General features: G+C 37.5%; 1 long non-coding RNA gene across 1 annotated transcript; it reads left to right on the top strand.

The window, feature by feature from the left end:
• Positions 1 to 714: 714 nt before the first annotated feature.
• On the top strand, positions 715 to 10,235 carry LOC119707100. Its single transcript, XR_005258688.1, has 4 exons — positions 715 to 783; positions 2,782 to 2,843; positions 4,034 to 7,115; positions 7,290 to 10,235. It is a non-coding gene; the product is annotated as an uncharacterized LOC119707100 (long non-coding RNA).
• Positions 10,236 to 21,699: the final 11,464 nt, after the last annotated feature.

The raw sequence follows: 21,699 nt of genomic DNA, 5'->3' as shown, positions 1-21,699 counted from the left end.
AGCAGCAGAACTGGGTTTTGGTGACGCTGTGCAAGCTCCATCCTTGGAGGCTTTCACGAGCCAAGTGGATAAACCTTGAGAAGTGTGTTCTGACTTCATGGCTGACCCTTCTTCATGCAGGAATTGATTCCATTAAAGATCTTCTAATATTCCTAATGATGCTGTATTGCTGGTCATTGTACAAAAATACTGAGTTTACACTCAGGTGATATTGTACAGGAGTTCAGATTAGATTAGTGTCAGTTCATCTGCATTTCAGAGATTGGGACATTGGCCCAGATGATGATCAAACCCGATAAATTGTCCCTGTATTTAAACCAAGTGTTTGTCCATTTCTGAGAAGTAACCAAGATAAAACATGGAAGTCATAACATGATTGAGGATTAAATAAAACTTGTGTTCAGTTCCACCAGAATGTGCTTGATGGCAGTATTATGCATTCTGTATGTGCATTTTGAATATTTTTCTTTCAAATAAGCCTGAAATTTTATTTAATGAAGCCAAGTAGCACACATTTTGTCTGTAAGACAAAAAACTGCCTAATATTATGATAAGATCACTAATAGAAATTTGATTCCAAACATCATTACAATTTTTTTTCTTTAGGACTGGAGAAAACATAGTTCTTTGCATATTTACTGCTGGCAAAAATAGGTCTTGTAGCAACATCCCTAATTTTCTTCAAATTGCATAAAATTTTAGTGCTGGGGACACATTGCAACTGGGCAGCAGCTATAGCAAAAGAAGTTCTGACATGGATGAAAAGTTCGTCTGACATTGTTGGTGAGTACATACAACACTTAAATAAATTTCAGCACTCTTAAGACTTTTCAAGTTGTTTGAGTTTTATTATTGAATAAGAAATTTGCTTGCCTCCATGTTCACCAGGAGGAGAGAAGGAATCAATGCTTAATGACATATCAGCATTTCTGCATGCATTCCCAAATTGATACTTTGGTCTCTTTTTTTTTTGCTGTGGTATTTAATCTGGAAAGAAACCCGCTTTTCTTGTGACCATTCAAAACATTACCTTGAAACATTGAGTAGAAAATGGTCATTTCTATGTATGAAATTCTGGACAAAGGCCTTTTCCTAACTTTATAAATTCAGACAACTCTTCTAAGTTCAAAACAATTTCTTTGGTTTTATAAACTTGTCTCATTTTACGTAATGGATACATTCTCATACTTTTCATATAGGTGGAGGAGTTAGATCAGTGATTACTATTTTAATTTAATCTATCCAAAGTTTTAAGTAGCCTTCATTAATGCATTCAGTAATGCTAGACCAATGACAGGAGAGGAAGTTCACCACTTACTTAACTTAGACCTTTTGCATTTAAGATGATACTAGTAAACTTGTTTTTCACTTGTGTTTGTCTCTTTGAGAGACTTCAGTGGCAACCTAGAAACCAACCTGCAGAAAGGATTTTCCAGTATTCTTCATCTCCCTTTGGCCAACATATTCAGAGGAACATCGGTAAAAGGAAAGAACATGCTATGTTCTTTCACAGAATTTTCCTCCTAGTGCAGGCTAGTTATATTAATGTCAGGGAGGTGAGGCATCCATAATTATCTTTTCTTTTTAATAACAGTGTGCTTCCACTGCCAGAGAAGGAGAGTAATGTGTCTAGTACAGACCCTACATTCTCCTTAGGGAGGTATGGAGACTTATGCTATTCTAACAAGGTGGCTCTTTAGCACTAGAATACTTTTAGACTCTTCATCAAACTACTTATAGTCCCATCTCCATGTCCAAACTCAGTGTTACAAACTTTTAAAAGTATAGAGAACTTGACATTGTTTTATTTCTGTGAGTGCTCTGTTCAAGGTTGTTTATTTTACAAAAGAACAGAAACTCTTCTAGCATCTGTCATTCATGCACTTGCAACAAGAAAAGGCAGGCTGAACTACTGAAGATTTAATTCTCAGCATAGCATGTTATGTGAAAGCCTTTCTACTCCATCCAAATGCAAAGGCCCTTCATATCTTAAAGCATTTATTTCTATTTATGTTTGACTAGATGGAGTGAATAAGTGTTACTTTTTCTCAAACAGTTCAATGTTTGTATGTTACTGTTAACTTTTGAATAAGCTCTAAGCCAAATTCATTTTGTCCCACAGACATCAGATGAAGTTTATGTGAATTGAGAAAGTTTTTTATTTGTATATTTTTGGGTGGGGTTTTTTGTGTTTTGTTCTGATTTCCTAAACTGATGGAGTCAGTACCCTGTAGCTCCATTCCCAGCAGCAATTCTAGAGTAATTCCTCCCAGAGAGGAAATGAACTGGGTGTACCCAGTTGAGTATAGAAGGAAGTAGTTTGTTTGGTAAGTCAGCTGCTGCTTGACAACTCTGCATATTCTTACCATGCAATGAAACTGGGGCAGCTCTGAACAGAGAGCCACTCAGGGAAGAGAAATTTGGTGTAAAATGGTGTCAAATGTGCTACACCCCTATGTCTGTGCCATGGTTCATCACAGTTTTTTATGACTAAATGTTGTCTAATCAGATATACATTCCAGAGAAACTCTGGGAGTAAGTCTTTGTTCACTTACTGGTTTGGATAGTCAGCAGAAGTCAGAGGAGGATTCTTATGATTCTTTCTACTTTTCTGGTGTTGGAGGGAATACCATGACTACATTCTTTCTCAGGCTGTTATGATGAGTAGTTTTGAATGAGGAGGGCATTGTTATATGTACTTTGTTAATGATTTGGAACTATTAGCTGGTTTTCTCCATAATTTTCCTTTAATAACATTTTCATATTAATTTGTTTGCTTAGTATTATGGAAGAAAGAAAATCACAACGTGTACTGAGCTCTTCTTCTGTTGGCATCTCAGAAGGTAAGGTGCACTGCTAGAAGAATACAGAATCACAGAATGGCTTCAGTTTGAAAAGACCTCTAAGATCATCAAGTCCAACCATTACCCGGCCCTGCCAAGCCCGCCACTAAACCATGTGCCCAGATGCCACATCTACACATCTTTTAAATACCTCCAGGGATATCCAGCCTTCTCCGTGGATAGCCTGTTCCAGGGCTTTACAATCCTTTCCATGAGGACTTTTTCCCCTAATAACTAATCTAAACACATTTACATCCATTTCATTTTATCCTATCACTAGTTATCTGAGAGCAGAAACCAAACCCTACCTCACTACACCCTCTTTTCAGGCAGTTGGAGAGGGTGATAAGGTGCCCCCCGAGCCTCCTTTTCTGCAGGCTAAACACCCTCAGCTCCCTCAGCCACTCCTCATAGGACTTGTGCACCAGACCCTTTCTCAGTTTCATTGCCCTTCTCTGGACAGTCTTCAACACCTCAATTTCTTTCCTGAATTTAGGGACTCAGAACTGGACACAGAATGCAAGGAAGCCTCACCAGTGCTGAGTACAGAGGGATAATCCCTGCCCTGGTCCTGCTGGCCACACTATTGCTGATACAGGCCAGGATGTCATTGGCGTTTGTGGCCACCTGAGCACACTGCTGCCTCATGTTCAGCTGCTGTCAACCAGCCCCATCCCCCCAGCTCCTTTTCTGCCAGGCAGCTTTCCAGCCACTCTTCCCCCACCCTGTGGTGCTGCCTGGGGTTGTTGTGACCCAAGTGCAGGACCTGGCACATACTGAACCTTATTGAACCCCATGCAACTGCCTTCAGCCATCAGTCCAATCTGTCCAAATCCCTCTGCAGAGCATTCGTATCCTGCAGTAGATCAACACTCACCAACTTCTTGTTGTCTGTGAACTGACAGGATGTATTTTGAAATCACAGTCATGTTGCCTGAAGCAAATTAAAAATTTTAGTGTTTCTTTAATTATGGTAAACAAAATAAATCAAACTGGGATGAAGTTGCAGGCAGCTTGAAGGCTGTGTAATGCACTCTTTCTTCATGAAATCTAGGTTTGTCCATTTGCTTAAGATTGTTTTAAAGTTTTTTACCACTTTTTGTCTTTCACTCTACTCTGATTCTTACCTTCGAACTCACTTCCTCTGCCCAGCAAAAAACATTTAATTTTTTCTTCCTTCTATATTGCAGGTGGTGAAGTTGTACAGGAATAGCAAATGCCACAGTGTGGTAACAGCAAAAAGTGATTTCATTTATTTTTTCATGCTGTTCAGTTCATGAGGACCAGTTTCCATCAGGCCTTTCTTCTCTGTGTCTCTGTAGGCAAACTTTATGATTCTGGAGCAGCAAATTTCAGGGTGAAGTTCATGAGAACTAGTGAAGAGATGAACTTGATCAAAGTTTCTGACTGTGGAATAATCCACAGAGGGAGTCAAGAAAGAGCCAATGTCAGATAACACTCCAGAAATTTGCTGATCCTGTTATATTTTTCATAACTTTTTTAAAGAATTCACAACTTTCCAAAATTACAACTTGATGATTCAAATATGGCTGTACTTCAGAAATGTCTTATTAATTTATTTTCTTATTAGACAGCACTTTTTGCTCTTTTTTGTTGGGGGTTATTTTTGTCAGTGAGATCCCTACAATGGGTTACAGTCCCATTGCTGAAGTTGCTAAAATTGTAGTAAACTTTGCTAACAAATTTATGGATCTCTTACATCAAAAAAACCCCAAAAAACAACAAAACAACCAGACTCTAAAAACTACTAAAAGGGCAAATTTTGGAAAGGCACTGTGCAGTTCCAACATTTTCCCTCAAATAAAACTGTTTCAGGAAGAAATTCTGTATAACATTTAGTTTCTGTAGAAATTCTGCCCAAAACCCCTAACATTAACATACCTATATAATATTCATTGTCAATCAAAAAAGGTCTCATGTACAAATCTGAGCTCATTTTCCTTCAGCATATTTTTTTCCAGACTTATGAGAAGAGGGAAGTAGGAGGGTCCTTGTCCTGGTTTAGGGCGAATTTGGGAGAAAACCTCCAAAGGGGGCCCCTCCAGAAACAAACCCACACTGCCCTTCCCCCCAATCGGTTTGGGAAGGATTCCTCAGAGAGAAGTGGAAAGAACCTGTTTATTTAACAGGCAAAGCACCCCCCAGCACACAAAGTGAAGAATACCAGATGACAACACTCTTTCACCGCTCTGAAGAGATGACAAATTCAGAAAGTCTCTCCTGCGAGAGGTCGCTCTGTTATCGGTCCCTCCGGCGCTGGGATGGCTGCTGCAGGCCACAAAGTGAAAACTCTCGGTGTTTCCCAGGTCCCAGTCCGGAGCAGGTTCAAATGGTTCCAAGAAAAGGGAAAGAAAAACAGTCCAGGGAAAATTTGGACTGCCTAGCTAAACTAACTAACAAGCAGAAGCAAAAGCAAGACCAAAGCAGGAGCAAGAGCAAAGCGAAAGCAAGTGCCAAAAAATCAAAAGCCACCATATGTACTGCCCCATCTCTGTGTCCCTCCAGCTGTGGGGGATTGAGGAGGCTGAAAACAAAACTTTGCTTTTCAGAGCCGGTCCTGAAGGCACAGAACATAATATTCAGCATAAACAGAACAGACGACTGAGGATACAAGTATCATAACCCTAGGACAGTCCTCAAGAGATTTTTTTTTCCCCTTGTTTGACTGAACTTAGGATCTTTAGGAAAGGGAATAGTGTATTCCAAGTGTGACTGTCTGGTGGGAGAACTTCCAACATATGTATTAATTAATTTACTTTTTATTTACTTAAAAATGAAACTTAGGAACCAGTCACAGTCTGTTAAATGGGACTGCAGTTACTGTCATTTTAAAATCTGTCATTTTAAAATATATGCACTCTGCACATTGGCTACAGAAGAAGGATCAAGGGTATTTACTGAATATAAACATTTAACTTTCTTAATGCTCTCAAATTGCAATTCATGTCACAATATTTTCCACATTCCTAAGACAATTGAGAATAAACTATACTATATATGAGGAAAAAAATCTATGACCTTTTAATAAGAATAAACATAAATTTTGAGTGTTGTTTCCATGTAATCAATTGATTTAGCATTGAGGGGTGTGGGTTTTTTTATGTATGCATATACATATGTAGCTGTGCTATACTGGGTTGATGTAAAAAAACTTAATAGTATTGAGTCATTAGAGAGGCAGCCTATGGCTCTTAATTTAGCTCCCCAACTATTAAAACGTCTGCTATTTTTTAGGTGGTGTATTTGAAGTTTTGCTCAGCAACTTCCAATGAAACTTGCATGGACTGATAAGTTGTAGCAGTTAAATGGGTTCAGTATGTCCCTGTTGATTGGTTATTCATTGTCATTCAGTTGGTGCTTAACACAGGTTGAACAAAATAAAAACATAGAGTATGGATATCCAGAGACAGAAAATTAATTTATTTAAACTAAAAAAGACCAGTTCTGGCTTTTACCATCTGAATATTTGGAGTGCCACCTTCTCTCTGTTTGCATTTTTTGGTTCACATAATACACAGTAATTTTAAAACATGACTGTTTCTGCAAAAAGGTGTCTTTCTGCATAAGAAACTATTCATATTGTCCACAGAGCTGACAAGGGCCCACTTCAGGCTCCCAGCTTCTAAAGATATGATTATACAGAGGCAGAGGGTTCAGAATACAGCAGAGAATGATCACAGTGGTCTGTGACTTACCTACGAGAAACGTAGGAGAACTTGGGTAGTTTGGTTGAAAGAGAAAGTTTAGGGGGTACACTAAAAGCCTTCAGAAGTATGTAAAAGCACATTACAAAGAAGACGCAAATGAATAAAAGGTCAAAATTTGGATTAACAAAAAGCAGAGTTTGCTGTCATATAAATTCTTTATTTGCAGAAGGATCTCAACTAGTCTGTTTGTGTTGGAACACCTGTACAGTCAACTTTAGAGAGTTCTGTGTTGCACTGGGAGTTATACAGTGTGAGAATCAGTATCAAACACTCTGACATTGCATGCTTTGAGTAGTACGTACTTAGGGCCATTGCGATTATGAAAATTTTGTGTGCAGTCTATAAAGTGGAATATACTCACATTAAAAAGTTACTTAAATAATTTTGAATGCTAATCTGTTCAAGAATCAATTCTGAACTAAAACTTATTATCTAGAAGGCTAATAAGTTTCTCTCCTAACATCTATTTTCTTAACTTACTAGGATAGTAATCTGATTTTTTTAACGGGTGAAGTCACTTCAGGAAGAAGAGGGAAACTGAAAGGTAGGTAACTTTTTTTTTTTCCTTCTTAGTATTATGGGATTTATTTGATTTCTGTGATTCTGAAAGATAATGTGAAGTGGGTAAGAGTTTCTGCAATATCTTAAAATATACTTTAGAAAAGACCTTTGGCACATATTTTCTTTTTCCAAGAAACATATTATTCTTTATTAACAGCTCTACCAACAAAGGGCATAAACTGGAAACAATGGGCAACTGGAAACATACAGAAGAAGATGCACACAGGAGACAACAGAAAACAACCACACTTTTAAAAATTATGAGGGAAAAGAGGGGGGAAAATCTCTATAAAGAACTATGGAGACATGGGCCAGATCTTATTGTACATGTCCAGGTGTACAACAGGGCTTTAACAGCTGTGGAAGGCTCCAATACTGAACTACCTGCTTTTAAGTTCTTTCTCTCAAGTCAAGTTCTGTTTGCACCTATTGAGGACTTGAGCCTAAGTCTGTAATATTACCTGCTGCTTGGAGTCTGACTCCCTTAAGTGAAAGAAAAGCTGTAAGGAACCATTTCTATGTAGTGACTGGGCAGAACCTTATCAGTTTTCTCCAGAGAGCTTCTAGCACATTCTACCTGTATTTCTGAAACAGAATATGGTTTCCCCAAATGCTTTTAACTTTTCTTATTGCTACCAGAGCCACCCAAAGAATTTGAATTTGAACAACAACTTTGCCCTATAATTCTTGCGTGGAAGAGACAATGAAGAGCTATCATAATTTCTCTGTCACAGTCATGATTTTATGGGCCACTACTATTACCCTTCTTGGCTGTCATTTTTCCTTGTCTGTGGGCCTCACACAATATCCACTGCTTTCTGGGTGAAATATCCTTGTCTGTGAGCCAAAGTGCAGAATACCTGCATCACATAGTCACAGGCTTGTGAAGTGGCCTGTGGCACATACTCTGATATACACCTGGAGTTTATATTTGACAGTGATGTGTATAGAGGCCTGATTAAGATAGGGGGGAAGCTGACTAAACAAACACAGAGTCAATTAATTGATCTGTATATAATTTTTTGTGTTACTGGAAAGCCTCATAGAAAAAAAAAACTCAGTGTAGGACTGCCATTCCTGACCATCAGGCCGTCAGAAAGAATAGTACACTGAAAAGTTTATTATAAAAAAACTAGCATACACTAAAATATACACAAGCACTTAGCGTAGGAAAAGCCCTGGCAAGAATCCTAAAAATGTGTTTATGGAATCATTACAATAGTGAAAATGTCACTGAATATATAGTTAAACCAGTGAGTATTTAGAAGAGAGAAAAATACTTGAACTTATGTACATTGGGGTTATTTGCAGAGCTTCTATCACAGCTGCAGTGCAAGTACACCTAGCTATGAGTATTCACTGCTGAGTCCGAACCACAGAACTGAGCATGTAGGAAAATTGTATTTAAGGGCAATATTAAGATTGTTAGTAAGGGAGATGATGTAATATTGTGGCATAGTTGCAAAATAAATAGTGGTTTACACTTCTCTGTGAGTACCCTGGCTTCTCAGTGGGCCTTGCTCTGGACAGAACCATGTGTCCTGGTTGCTGTGGGATAACAGGGGAGCCTTTCCCAGCTGTATTGGCTTGTCTACTTGGGCACCTGTAAGATCCCTCGCTGTGGGGAAGGTAGGTCTGTCACTAAGATTCATCTCAGGGGACTTGGAAATGTTACTTGTTTTATCCTTTTCACTTGTGTTAGGAAGACAGTAGAAAGAGTAAGATGCTCATATGTCTAGATCTGTCTTGTTCCTTCATCCTTCCTTGCCTGCACTGAAATCCCTTCCATGTCAGAGATTCCATGTCTATTTAAATCTCTGAGAGCCTGCTGCCCTTATCTACACTAAGCTGCAATTTTCTAGCCCCAACAAAACAAATGGTTGTAAATGTTAGAAGGAAAAGACGACTTCTTTCTTGTGTCTGAATGCCACAGATGCCACCAAGTGAAGGCATCAAGCTGATCCTTCTTGCAGAAGGACTAACTAGGCACTCTGTGTCTTCTGGGTAAGAAATAGAAATACTCTGCATATACTCTTTTCCTTGTTGGTCTAAAATAGGCCATAAAGAAAGATATTCCAGGCACAGTGTTTATAAAAACCTGGAGAGGACTGAGTGACACGTCAATCTTTAGATGGTTCTTGAAAGCTGATATCTGGCACAGTCAAGGTAAATTTGAATTACATATTGACTGTAGCTGAAACTCTGTGCTACATGTGCTAGGGGCAGACAGGTGATAGAAGGCATGTGTGGTTAGTCTGAGGAAATGAAAATACGTTTCAGACATGTGATTCCTTTTGCCCCCTTTCTGTGAAATGGGTTGAACAAACTGAAATTTCTTTGTCTTGTGTGATAGAATTGTAATACAGTGGTGGATGTGGAAGAGGTCTTTCTCTGGGAAGTTTCTGTTGTCTTGATAGCTGGATATTAATATAGGCTGTTATCATGCATAATAAACCATCTGTGAGTGAAAATATCTGTGATGTTAATTCCAAATTATATATACAGGAGTGGCATGGTAGGTGCCACTCCATGATGGAGAAGTCATTGTCTGGGTTGTTTTGTGATCATCTCCAAAAGTTGTGCTTTTTCTTACGAGAGAAAATCCTGTGCATTCTTACATAATAAAAAGGTAATCTTGTGAGTTGTCGTCTAACTCAGGTTTTGAAGATATGCTTGTAAGCAAGAAAAGAGTGAGGAAAAGCAATCTTTTTTCTGAAGTGACAAGTGACAACACCCCTTTTTTTTTTAAGTCCACTTTCCCATGCATCTCTTGTCCAAGTGGCCTTACACTTTCCCAAAATAATTTCCTCTGGCTACAGACCAAACACAAGAACTTAAGGCAAAAAAATGTTTCTTAAAAAAATGTCTGAAAGGGTATCTGTTGCATGATAAAAATGGAATTGTATTTAATGATGTTGATTTAGTACTTAGGGCTAATAATTATGTGTTAAAATCAGATTCTGATTTTTATATGGGTGCTACAGATTTTTCTTCTATCTAGAAGTGTACATACAATATGAAGGAAATAGCAGATGGAAAGACCTCAGTGGTATGTCAGACTTGTTCCCAGCCATATTCTAGCAGTGCTCCATTCTGTCACCATCAGCAGAACCCCTTCCCAAGGTCTCTGGTGGAAGGAAGTGTCACAGTTCAGGGCTTGCTGGCCTCACCACTGTTTACATACATGGGAACAGCAGCTGATCCAGTAATTGCCATAGGGTGGTGTAACCTTTTCATTCCATTATTTTGCTCACTGGCTGTCTGTCACAAGTGTCAAATTCTAATCCCTCAGTGGGTAGAGGCTGCAGCTGTTGCTGATTTCGTCAGCTTCCACAATAGCTGCATCCTCAGCACAGACACAAGCCAGTAGCAAAGGTGAGATTTATGTTTGGGGTTTTTGTGTTTCACAATAATACCTATACTCCTTAAGCTAGATGAAGTCTTCTTTGTTCTTTGCCTTGTACAAAAAATAGTAATATGAAAAAAACATCCCCATGGAATTTAAAAATCTTGACAGATTTATTAATCTAAATATCTAAGAGTACAGCAATTGCACTCTTTTAGACTTGTTACAGAGTGAAATAAAACACCCACATGCCAGCCACTATCTTCTTGCAGCTGGGGAAGGATGAAAGGGAGGATCTCATTAGATAGAAAAGAAGGAACTTATTGTTAGCTACTGACTGAACCAAGAAGAGAGCCAGCATTTAGATTTCTCTTCACAAAATATTGGATGAAACTGCATGTCGCTGGACTGTAGTGTCTGTATATCAGCAATGTTAACCTTCAAAACAGCAACAAAACAATTCTTTTGATCAGTTGCTGAATCTCACATAGAAACTTTGTTTTTTGGACATCCTAGTGGACACAAGATTTCTTTGCTTGGATTCTCTTTGCCTTCTAGGGTTAGATTTCATATGACCTGTAGCTTTGTAGGAACGGCATCTGTATCCCTTTCCCACATGTAGAAGGAAAGATAGACAAATTCTGCTGTCTCTCAGAGCAGGCTGTTTTGAGGAACTGCAAAAGTAAATGTTCAGCGGCATCAGTGCAGTGTCAGACTGCTGCATTTCCATGTAAAACATGGAAATTAGTCATGTGGCCCGCACACTTGCAGAAGTTTTCTCACATCTGTATGCCATGAGTAGACTTGATTCGTGAAAGTGCAAATGGGGTAGAGAGGACTTAAACCTGATGATTACAAAGGACATTCCATGATCTAAGAAAGGGTATGCATACATTGTGGCTTAGAGTAATTTATTCCATGTTTAAATAGTGTTCTCTTAAAATGTATAATGTGGGTGTTTGTCTGAGCTCCTGACAAAAAAATTTATTACAAATTATGTGTTTTCTGAAAGACACATGCTACTTTCCATTTAAATTTGCTACAGATGTTATCTTTGGATTCAGCAATGTACTAATTTGGGCAAGGAAGGAAAATATCTGTTCCTTTTTAACAAGGCAAAAATCTTTTCCTTTTTAACAAAGGAATTAAGCCAGAGGTGTGGTTGTTTTTTCTCAACCTAGGCCATCCATATGATAATGTAACAGTAACTTGCAAAATGCCTCAAAACCTCACAGAACAGAGACAAGTGATGGTAGTAGGATTAATTAGTAAGATTTTTGTTTTGGTTTGGTTTTTTAATTGGTTTTTTGGTTGGTTGCTTTTTTTGATGAGGTTTTTTTAATGGTGTGGTGATAATTTTTTTATTATTATTCATAAAGTAGATCACGGCTTGTCACTTTCCTGAAAACAGGTAACAAACTGAAGGAGGCATGATGACATACTTCACAGATCTGAGCATCTTCCCTGGAGATCTTTCAGCAGTTGCAAGTCATCACTGGGCCACTATCAAGGAGAATCAGCAGGGCTAGGGCATTGGGGGTTTTCTTCCAGCAAGGAGGCAGACACTGGAAGAAATGCTGTCTGCACACGCTCTTGGAATTGCGCAGCCACCTTGCCAGGAAGGGAAAATGTCTGCAACTCATGCAATCCATGCCATCTCTGGCAGACTTATTTTGGTGGGTGTTGTGATGCAGGCTTTTATTCTCTTAGAACTGGAAGGAGACATTTAAATGATAACTTTTGAATGTCATATTAAAAAACTTTCAAATAAGTCATTGTTCAGAACAGCTATTCCCAAACCAGCTTGCTTTCTTTAAAAATCTCCTGAAACTTTTGTTCTTGTTTGTTAGTTTGTTTTTCTTGACTTTTCTCACATTTTCTTCACATTTCTCCCCCATCCCCCCAAAAGATTCAAAATTACTCTGTAGCATAGCAGAAAAAAAAAAACCAAAAACAGTCAAGGTGGAATTTCCCCCAGTATTCCTTTTTGTCTAAATCCTAGTGAAAGTCAGTGGTGTTGATGCTCCAAAACCAGTTAATTATTTTAAAAATCTACCTAAATAAAGCTATCTACCTAAATAAATCTACCTACCACCTTGTTTTTGCTGAGTAACATTTACAGAGCCTGCACTGTAATAGAGCATCTCTTCATTGACAGAGGAGGACAAAACATTTTTAGATATCTAGTTTGAAGGTAGGGGTCATGTCAGTTGGAGCAAAAGTTAGCAGTATTTTTCATTTCAGTGTCTGTTGGATGAATGAAGTTGAAGATGAAGCTGTGTTACCAGTCAGCTAAATGCTGGTAGCCATGGAGAGAAGCAGCAGCTAATTGAAACTAATAAATCTCTCTGTGTTAGTTAGTCTTGTCCAAAAAAGTAAAAGGCAGGTGGTAACAATGAGTATAACTACATTTCATTTTTGTTGTGAGATTACAGTTACAGGTAGAGTTATGCCATTAGTTGTTTAATTACAGTATTAGAAATTCAGCAGGGCATGGTGTGAATGAAGCAGTTTATTTATTTGCATAAGTGACACACAGGAACTTCATTCTTGCTGTCTTTCAAAATTTCTCCTTCATTGCATGCTTTGTCTTGGAGCAGAGATTTTGAAATCTGCCAAAGGCATCACAGTACTGGTTAACAGTTGGACTCAATGATCCTAAGGGTCTTTTCCAATGTAAATGTTTCTATGATTCTATCCTATGGTTCTATCTAACTTCTCTGACAGGTTTCCACTTCTCAGTCTGGCTCTACAGATCCAAAGTGCCTATTCAAACTCTGTGTGTAATTCAAGAGAGCAAATGCTTGACACATTAAATAAAAATTTGGGAGAGGCAAGTGACTTGTCAAGTTATAGAGTGGAATCCTTTCATCTTGGCATTCTTGAATGGTTTTTGAACCTAAATATTGACATTTTGACACTGTGCATCTACAGAGAGCAGTAGGTGAAAATGAAACAGAGCTGAAAAAAATGTCTTGGTCAGAACTTTGCTCACAAAAACTGTGAAAGAAAGCATTTCTTAAATATATGCTAGTATAGGTAAGTAATATATGCTAGTAAGGTTTTCTGTTCAAAATAAGCAGTCTCTTATTTCTGAAGTTTTGTATTTGAAACACTTTGAAACAAAGCTTTTCAGATAGGAAAAGAAACCTACCAAATTTTTGGAAGTATGTTTTTGAAACCATTGTTTTGAAAATAAATTAAGTGAAAATAAATGAAACAAAAATAAATTAAACACATTATCCTTTTGATTTGCTAAAAATTGAAGACATGCATTCTTTTATATTGTTATGCTGTAACTTCTTCTTAATTGCCAGCAACTGCAAAAGGGATCTTTACAGCCTTGACTAGGAGTTCTTAGATCTGTATGAGATCTCCCTGATACAATGATCTCTGAGATTTGTACTTCTGTGTTGCACTATGTTTCTATTACTGTGATGGTGCTACCTACAGTTGCAGACTTCAGCTTGGCTGTTCCTCTGTCTCTCTGAAGTCAAAGTAATATGGTGGTAAAATTATAAACGGGAAAGGATTTAAATAGGATTTTGATTTTTTTGTCCCCTGGATTTTTAAAGGAATAGACAGCTATTGAACTATTTCCACAAACTGATGTACCCTTTGGATTTCATGTAAGTCCTGTTTTAAGAGCTAAAGTGGAATATGAGTTTTGCTGGTTATTTTGCAGGGAAGTCAGCTTTATATTCATTATTTTATTGCATACAGTACTCAGCTGCTTCTGGTCACCAACATTAGCCAAATTGTTCAGATATTTTCAGTTTAAATATGAAAGAGAAAACCTGAAACAGAATTTCTTCATTTTTTTCCTCATGACAGCATTTAATTGCATCCCTCATTATTTCTGACCATGTTTAAGCTCCTTTTTGCTTTACCCTGTGCCTACAAAAATAAAAGTAGCAAAGTACCTTTAAAATAAAACAAGCAAGACAATTAATTTAAGAAAAAAACAGAAGGGCATGCCAAACCAAACCCCTGTATTCAAATGCACCTACATAATGAGAAGTCCACAATGAGACCTTGAGTTTTGTGGTCAAAAATCAAATATCTGTTCTCACAACTACATGTGAAGTTCAAATACAGTAAAAGGACTGATTGCAAATACTTTCTAAAGAGGTTATGAGAAAAGACTTACCTAGGAAGTGCGGCCAAGATTTAAGCCATTACTTCAAATGTGAAGCATTTGGCAACAAGAGATCATATTCATCAAAAAAAGATGTCCTAGTTCATTATTTTTGGTCTGAGAAAAATCTGGTTCTTTGCTTAAAGCTACTCAGTGTACCAGCAAACAAGCATTATAGAAATAGAATCAAAATGCATTTTTTCCTTAATCAAATAACATAGCACCCTAAATAAATTATTAACATTATTTTACAGCTATGTGAAGTGTGAGATATGATCTGTTAATATACAAAATTGATGCACCCCTCCCATGCAAAATCAGCCTATTTCTGTCTAGGTTGGAACTGGCACAGTTGGCCCAAGTGACTGGAAAGCTCAGTGGCTTTGTTTGTTTATTGCTGTCGTGCAGCACAGTTTCCACTGGACAACTTTGCTAAACTGATGTAACCTCAGGCAGAGCTGGACATACGAATGGGCAGACACACTCAGAATTCATTCGACTGTACATCCAAATGTTTTAATCAGAGCTGATTAACCTAGCTGAGCATCAAGTCCTCCCTTCTCCTTTGTGCACACCTCCAATAATCCTGTCATGTTAGGAAGCAGTTTGCTCTTCTTTCCCCTCTTCCCATAGTACAAGTACTACAGATTCGAGTCTTCTGACAATTTGTGGCATGTAGGTCTCCCTTCCCTGGCCAGTTCTTTTGAGGTGAGAGATGTTTCTTTGCTGGGCTCTGGTTCTTGCTTCAGGGAATGATGGAAATTCAGAAGTATTCTTTGGCTTCTCAGAGATTCAGTTCTGTTCTACTGGATTTGGAGAATTTTATTGCAATAAGAGCCATGCCTGTGGAAAAGCAAACAGACCTCAGAGGTCATTTTTTAAAGTAGCAGCACCTTTGGAACAGTAACACAAGCTCTGACTGGGTGGGAACAGAAGAAGAGGAAAGAAGGGATGCCAGAGAGATCCATGACTAATACAGCAGTAGTCCAGACAGATCTGAATCTTACAACAGCTTTCAACTATGCCATGGACTGGCTTGATTCTGATCCCACTGAAATCAGACTTCAAGGAGGGACAGAAGGGTACCACTGATTGATGTTATAATCATTCTACCTTTCAGTCCTGTTCTGATCAAGTGATGGAGTGTATTTAAGGCACCCACAAATTGCTTTTAGGGGTAGCTCACTGCTACTGCTGCCGATAAATTAATGAAATAACATACACTCCCTCTGCCTTTTGTGTGCCAAGTTTGTGCATGTCTGCATTCAAATACAGATGAAAAATCAAATTTATTTGGCTTAAGAAGTTTTCACTGACAACATAACTCATTCCTCTTGAGTTCCTGGATAAGCTGAAGCTGAAACTGTTTGTTCTTCTTTCACTGCCCAGTTCCTGAAAGCTGGGGTTAGAGCTGGCTTGCTTTATATCAAAGTTGTGCTGAGACACACTGACAGCTAGGGCAAATAAGCTGTCACTTTCCTATTCCTCCAGTTCAACCACACTTTAGTATAAGACCTTAGAGAAAGACTAGACTTAGTTGCAGATAATACTGGAAATTCCACATGACTTTTAGTAATTATATGAAAATGGGTTTCTTGATACTATTTTTTTAATTGCCTGATATTTGACAAGAATCATATGTCTACATATCCTTCATTTTTCATGTTGGAAGTATTGATAAATTCATGTCTTGCAATAATGATAATTGCAGTGAAAACATAGTTGTAAGATTAGAACTAGTTTTTCTTGAACACATGTCTGTTCTATCTTGACAGCTAATTTACCTCAGCACTTTTCCAGGACCAAGAGAGCATCACTCCTGTTAAACGGAGACTCCTTCTGACTGATAGAAATGTTAGTTAGCATTGGCAATTGCACCAATATCAAATACAGCTTCATTTTACAAGAAAGTGTGAAGTTTTTAATCCCGCCTATTGATTAAATAGGGTGACCAAGAAGGAAGTGTGGGAAGACTTCTAGCTTAAGAATCTGTCTTTTAAAAGTGTTCAAAGATTTTTGCAAGCACATCTAGTAAATATAGGACCAGTTCTGATTTACAGTATGATTAGTGGCATTACTCTGGAAGCATGAGTCGGCCATAAAATGTTACAAATCAATTAAGTCCATGGTCCAAAACTGAAACATGGTTAAAAAAGAAAAATACACATAAATGAGAGTTCATCATTAAAACATCCTGTAGCTAGATTATTATTCTATTCTTCTCGAAAAATATATATAATATGTGAAGATACTAAGCATGCTTACTATCTTGTTCATGTGAAATTAGTGTTTTGAGGTGGCTTAGTTTAGGACCTACTCCAAAGAGCACAGTTTTCAGCAGAATCAGAAATGTGTATCTCTTCAGGGTGTATCAAGTCTTCTCAGTTTCCATTTTTGAAAAAGCGGGCAATGTAGCAGATGGAGGCACAATTTCGAATTTCCAGGATTTGTACTATGAGTGTACTAAAAAGGACTATTTGCAGCCTGAAATCCTACATCTTCTATGCTTACTTATTCCTTCAGAAAACACCTTTTAATGACCTACTGCTTCCAGTGCATTGAATACAGACTTTTCCTTTGATACTGCAAGTTTTCCAAAATACCAAAGCAATGTGAGAGAAACATCATCTGCATGTTTTGCCAAACAGATTAACTTTGGCTACCCATGTAAATTTTCTGTATCTTTTGATCAAATATGTCACCCTGTTGCAAATTTGGAATTCATGCCAAATATAGCATCCAGCAGTGAGATAAGACTGAATTCTTTCATGTGAACTACAGTGGAGTTTTAAAATTCTTATTTGTGATAAATATTCTGTATTTACTGTTACAAATGCTGCTCAAATAATTAATTCCTCAAATAATTTGAAAATACTATTGTTGCTTTTGAACTCAACCAACTTAACATTCATTCTCAGAAAGATATTTGTTCCAATGCTGGTACAAGTACTACTGCTTTTTATTTCATAAATGTGTGCAAATACATATTGCTAGCTTTTGTTATTATCCAAAATTTTAATAGTTGGTGAAAATTATATTTTTACTGGAAAATTATGTTTGGCTATTGGAAAACAAAAAGCAGACAGGGCTTACCCACTGAAGGCAGTGGTACTTATTCTGAAATTTCCATTTAGTATGTCTGACAGAAATGAGCTTCATGCTGTTTCAGTTCCAAAAACATTGTTGGGAAATATTATAGATGATAGTTTTCATCAGTCAGGAATACTCATTCAGGAATACTCAGCCAGATTACCTGTTACTTAAGAAATCTTAATTAAAAAACAAACAGGTGTAAAAAAATGCTCCCAGGATTGGAAAGATCTTATGAGGAAGAATAAGAAAGCTTAGGCAGCATGTTCAGGCAAAACAAAAAGATGGGTAAGACTGTATTCTATAAGTACATTAGAAAAAGTGCTGATTAAGTTAAGGGAAATGCTGACACAAGAACAAGTGGATATAAACATTTTGTGTACTGTTATTCTGGATTTTAAAAGGTTTCTGATTCTAAAAGAAATGAGACTCTATGAAGCTCTCCCCTAAGAGTAGCAAGAGCAAAAACACAAAAAAAACCCAACCCCAAACAAAAAAAAATCTAATTGATTATAAGCATAGCCATCATATGAAAAATATTATATGGCATGGTTGCCTACAAAAACAAGGAACTGAACTTAATGACCCAAGAGTCCCTTCCAATCTGCTGTTCTTAATTAGATGTATGAGTATCATGGGGGCTTTTCTAGCCTCCAGCCGGTTCCTGCAAGAAGATCCTTTTTTTTCTGTGACTTCTTACTAATATCCCTGCAAATCTGTAGATCCCCACTGACATGTAGGTGATATGGATTCTTGGATCAAATTCTAAGGAAGGGTTCATGATCCCAGAAGAAAATTCTGTATCTGGCTTCTGTTTTCCATCTTGATTTTGCATGCAGCTTGTTTCAATTCCCAAAACTCCATTCTATTAATTGCTTAATTTTTCTTGTGAAGATAACATTTCTTATTGAGGAATGAACGAAATACTCATTAAGAATACATTTATAATTAAAATTCATATGACTGGGAATAGTTTTACATGCACAATATCTGTTGCCAAGACCTGAGTGTTCTTTCCACTGTGAAATCTGTGCAAGTGGAGGGTTCAGTGGCTTTCAGACACTTGAAAAAACATTATAATTTTCATTTCTGCAGGTCAGGTCTTGTGCCATGAAAATTGAAGCACATACTTCTTACAGGATCAGTGGGTAAATATTAAGGTAGCCTAAGCTTCCAGTGTCAGTGGGAAAAATTGTAGTGGGAACCTCTGAAAATGAAGTTTTTGATACAGTAGTATCATAGACAATGACACAGTTGCCTTTTATGGAGCTCCATAGTGCAATCGTTTTTGAGACTGAATCCTTATCTTACCACTTACAGTCACTTCAAAGTCTTCACCAAAGTATTTCCTTTACACAGGATATAATCTGGCTATTTCTGCCTCTGTTGCTTCACCTGTAAATGAGGGCAGTGTGTTGAGGGCTGCACATACTTGCAGGGGATATCTGGAGTCTCTGATAGAAAGTCCTACTTGTAAATTATTATGAAAAAGGTTTTTCCTAGAAAATACGTATTGCGTTGCAAGTTCTAACTTGCTATGATGGTAGATAGGAATGGAAAGATTCCTGTTAATTTGGAATTAAACTGGTAAACTCCAATGACTTTAGTTACTGCTTTCAATTGTTCAGGGATTATCTAATGTGCTGTTTTCACAGGGAAGTTCACCAATGGCAATAACCCCAGAGTTCTTACTGTTCGTGAGCTTGCTGTGTGAAAGCCATGACCTCCAAAACTCAGAGGGACCCATTTGCTCATGCCAGCAGCCATGCCAGGTCTGCCTGCCAAGAGAGAAGTATGGTACCAGGGTCTGAAAGGAATACAAGACAGCCTTCAAATGCTGAATAAAGAGGACTGAAATTTTCTTATCTCTCCATTCTGAGTGGAAAGGATTTGATTCTGGAATTTTCCTTTGGCAGTGTTTTATCTTTGTCTTTGTACTGAGAATAGTGTATTTCTTCCTATTCTGGACACTGTAATCAATAATCCCAGAATTTTATTGCATTTTAAAAAAATACTTTATTAGGGCAAACCTCTGCCTTTGACATGATTTGTGCCACTGTTAAAGTTGTTAAAGTTTTTAAATTCAATCCTGGCAATTAAACCAATGAAAAATACATAATGCCACTATTTCACTCTGCAGTGCAGAAGATAGCTGAATGTCTTGTATCTGGAAGTCTAAAACACAACCACTAATCTGTGGCCAGCGCAGACCAAGAACAAACTTGCAAGAAGAAATCTGCAGCTCTCATCAGACATAGACCAAGAGGTTTCTTTGGCCATGGGCTTGCAAACTCAGCAAGCCTTTTTTTTACTCAAAACCTTGTAGCATGTGAATGGAAAAGAAAGATATTTTATCCAAAGCAAGTCAGCCTGAAACCCCTGCTGCCTTTTAGCTGTAAAATGGAAGCTGAAGTGACTTTCATCATCATGTGCCACCCAAAAAGATGATTTTCTACTTGGTCTTTTCTCAATATTTTCTGTATGCATGACAATTTGAAGTTTCTCCGAATGTTTCTCAGTACATTACAAGCAACAGCAAATGCAAGTTACTTAAATTTCGACAGTTACATGTTTTAGAAAGGCAAACTGTGTTCCTTTTCTAGTCAATAGATGAACTGAGCTCATAAATATCAGATCATCTTTATTTATGCAGAGAACATGGGCAAAGGCAAGACTGTGCCTGTAAGAAGAGTCAGGAGAGGCTCCTTGCTTTATGATGTTCATGCTCTTATTTCCCATTTAAAACCACGATAATCTATACTACCGTTTATCTTCAGGGACTGTCAGCCAATTTAATTAGGTAATTTTTTAACAGCATTGGGAAATGGAAAATACAGTATATGCATTGAATATTGTCATTTGGTCTGGAGGATATTTCAGTGTATGTTTTAGCCAATTTGATTTTTTTATAGATTTTTATTAGCTCTGTCTTGGTCCCATTGTCAGTGCAAATAATTTTGAATTTAACTGAAAAAATTTTGCTTTGTTTCTTCACATTTAAGATAGCAGTTGTTTTGTGTCTGTGGGAGTCCTAAATTCCAAGATCTGCTGGCTTTTTTTCCCCTTCCTTATGACTTGCAGGATATATGCATCCCAATGATGTTTTGGAGGGAAGCAAATCTGCCCACATAAGGAAACATGTGGAAAGCCATTCTGGAAGCATGGAAAGCATAACCATTTATCAAACAAATAAAATCTGTTGTTTTAGAAGGCACTTTGAGTTTACTTCTTTTCACCTTGGAGTTTACTTCTCACAGAGGTCACCAAGCTTTATTATTTGGTGAAACTGGGTGATTTTGAGATCTTTTGATTTGGACAATTTGAAATAAGAAGTAAAATCATTAGCTGCACTTCCATCTCTTCAGCTGGCATCTAATAGCAGTCTTAGGTTGACATCTCAAAGGGATGAAATCCCTACTCTGATCTTTTTACTTTCTCTATGATATCTGGATTTTCATTGCATTGCTTGTAGGATATTCAACCTATTTATAACACTACTTACTGAGGTCAGTAACTTTGATTCCAAAGTCCCCAGTCAGCAAGAAATCAATTTTAGCTGAGTATCCTTCCGCTCTTACACAGGGATTCACTGTGAGAGAGGTTAAAAGTGTCTGAATATCCATGTAGACTCATCTGGATTCTCATGAGGTAGGTAACTAGGGTGTCCTCTTCCTGTATTTTTTCCTTTTTTCGTTAAAAGCGTATTCATTTAATCTGCAAGTTACTCAAGCAGCTTTCAAACATATCTATAGTTCCTGAAGGTCTTTACTACTGTTTCTCTTGAGTTGGAGCTGGATTTATTTGCCAATTAACATAAACTTTGATTTTATGAGCCACAGTATGAATGGTACAAAATAAAGGGTAGGGGATTTACAATGTTTTTCTATAATTTGTACAGGTAGCATAATCTTTTGAGAATGTGGCAAAATCTTAATTCCAATTTAAAACAGTTTAAACTCGTGAAAATTGTTGCCTCTGTTTTGGTTTGGGAAA

The sequence above is a fragment of the Motacilla alba genome, chromosome 1 (assembly GCF_015832195.1).
Source record: "Motacilla alba alba isolate MOTALB_02 chromosome 1, Motacilla_alba_V1.0_pri, whole genome shotgun sequence".
NCBI lineage: Eukaryota > Metazoa > Chordata > Aves > Passeriformes > Motacillidae > Motacilla > Motacilla alba.
The sequence above is the reverse complement of the archived record's forward strand: the minus strand, read 5'-3'. Positions and strand labels throughout refer to the sequence as shown.